The sequence below is a fragment of the Mandrillus leucophaeus genome, unplaced genomic scaffold, assembly GCF_000951045.1.
Source record: "Mandrillus leucophaeus isolate KB7577 unplaced genomic scaffold, Mleu.le_1.0 Scaffold392, whole genome shotgun sequence".
NCBI classification, from domain to species: Eukaryota; Metazoa; Chordata; class Mammalia; order Primates; family Cercopithecidae; genus Mandrillus; species Mandrillus leucophaeus.
The window spans coordinates 1902288-1904728 of NW_012104165.1; the positions used below are offsets into that span (position 1 = coordinate 1902288).

Below are 2441 nucleotides of genomic sequence, written 5' to 3' on the forward strand. Positions count from 1 at the left end.
GGCGCCTGTAGTCCCAGCTACTAGAGAGGCTGAGGCAGGAGAATGGCGTGAACCCGGGAGGCTGAGCTTGCAGAGCGCGCCACTGCACTCCAGCCTGGGCGACAGAGCGAGACTCCGTCTCAAGAAACAAAACAAAACAAAACAAACAAAAAAATTGGCCGGAGTGGTAGCGTATGCCTGTAATCCCAGCTACTCGGAAAGCTGAGGCAGGAGAATCGCTTGAACCCAGGAGGCGGAGGTTGCGGTGAGGGAAGATCGCACCACTGCACTCCAGCCTGGGCAACAAGAGCGAAACTGCGTCTCAAAAAAAAAAAAAAAAAAAAAGATACAGAATAAATATTGCCTGTTTTTTCAATGTGACTACTAGAAAATGTAAAACTACAAAAGTGGCTCGCATTTATGACTTGTATTTTTTTAAAAATTATTTTTATCCCAGAAGATAAAGTAGAAGACTTGTATTATCTTTTGTTGGACAGCATTGTCTAGAGATGATGTTATCTCTTTAAATGTGGTTCTGGGAGATTCCCAGAGCCAGAGAGCATGGAGCATGGTCTCTGAGTAATTAAGTTTCATGCTTCGAGTGTTCTCGACAGAATGCATTTCTATGCATAATCTCCTTAGACCTTTACAACATCCCATTTTATGTAATTATTATTAGCCGCATTTTTAAGCGATTGAATAGGAGAAAAATCGTGCTGGGAATTACCCTAGAACTTCCATTTCAACAGAATGTAAAGGAATCATTACTGTGTTAGGCAAGAAAACATTCAGTGCTACCATTTGTCTAATCAAATATTTCTTAACGGAATAAAACACAAGCTTCTGAGTTGAGAAAGCCTCAGTTACCTAAAGGATAAAGTATCTGATTCCCAGTTTCTGTGCAGTCAATGTTCCCACCTTGAGGTTGCTTCTTATTTGGTACTAATTTTCCTTTTTCAACTTGCTGCAGTTCTGATGTTGAAGTACTGTAGATTATTGTCTCCTCACACAGTATGCAGGAGTAAGGGGGAAATAGCTCTGAAAATGAAACAGCGATTTGAAAGGAAAAAAAAAGGGCGGGGGGAAGACCCATTACCCCCAACACAGCATTTCAACAGAGAAGTTGAAGTGAAAAAGGGAAAATGGGGCACATGCACCTGAGTCTTAATGACTTTGCTGCCCATTTGCTTTCATTTTCAGTATTCCAGGACCCCTCATGAATGTCTGACAGAATAATTCATATAGAAGTACTTATTTTTGTTCTTTCCTGGATACCAGCACAGAAATAAGTTAAGATTTGGAAATTGTAGACAAGGGTGCCAGTTGGAAGAAATGTCCTGTCAGTAAGAAAACTTAGACTATTCCTGTAATTAGGCCTGGTGTGGTGGCTCCAGCCTGTAATCCCAGCATGGTGGGAGGCAGAGGTGGGCCAGGATTTCGAGAAGAGCCAGGGCGAAAGAGCCAGGGCAACAAGTTGAAACCCAGTCTCCACTAAAAAATTCCAAAAAAAAAAAAAAAAAAAAAGCCAGGCTTGTTGTTGCATTTCCCTAGTCTCAGCTACTCAGGAGGCTGATGTGGGAGGATCGCTTGAGTCCAGGGAGGCTGAGGCTGCAGTGAGCTGTGATCATACCACTGCACTCCAGCATGGGTGACAGAGTGAGACCCTGCCTCAAACAAAACAAAACAAAAGTTATTTTTCCAGCAGTTTAACTGCAGAGCTATGGAGTTGACTCAAGGTACAAACCCAGGTTTTTCTAATTGCAAAATGTTTCTTAAATATACCACCACCACATATATGCACTCATACAGTATAATAGTTCTTCTTCTACAGGTTTCTTCACATTTCTTGTGATTTAAAACACCTCCGTCCAACACACATAAATAACATCAAGTCGGAAAGGAATTGTAAGTGCCACAGCATATAGCATATTGGAATTTCTTAGGTTTTAAAAGTAATAACTTCGTAGGTTTAAGGCTTTAAATAATTTACGTCCTGTCAGTTAACACCTCATGGAAGTCTTCAGTGGAGTGTTACAAATATATATATCTATGTACATTACCTTTATGGAATTTTCAGAAAACAGCAAAAAGAAGTGGAGTTATATATAGACCTCTGGGATTGGTGAGCAAGTACTGTGTTAAGGGAATGACATGCTAAAGCCAAAAGGCATCTGCCGAAACCCGGGATTGAACCAGGGACCTTTAGATCTTCAGTCTAACGCTCTCCCAACTGAGCTATTTCGGCCGCTCTGCACCACTTCCTTTTGTCATACAGAAACTGCCATTTGTAAGGTCAGTGTATCTTCCAGTGCCTAATTCTGTTGTCTTCAATATCACTGGTCATTCACTCACCTTCCCTACACCCCAAAAATATAAGTTCTGCTGCAATTTATGTGTGAAATAGGATCCAATTTTCCCCAGCAAAAGACGGGAAAGAAAAGGCGAGGAATTGGTCAAATCAG

At 41.4% G+C, this 2441-nt stretch overlaps 1 non-coding gene across 1 annotated transcript; it reads right to left on the reverse strand.

Moving 5' to 3' along the window:
- Positions 1 to 2151: 2151 nt before the first annotated feature.
- Positions 2152 to 2224, reverse strand: TRNAF-GAA. The gene has a single exon. It is a non-coding gene; the product is annotated as a tRNA-Phe (tRNA).
- Between the last annotated feature and the right edge of the window lie 217 nt (positions 2225 to 2441).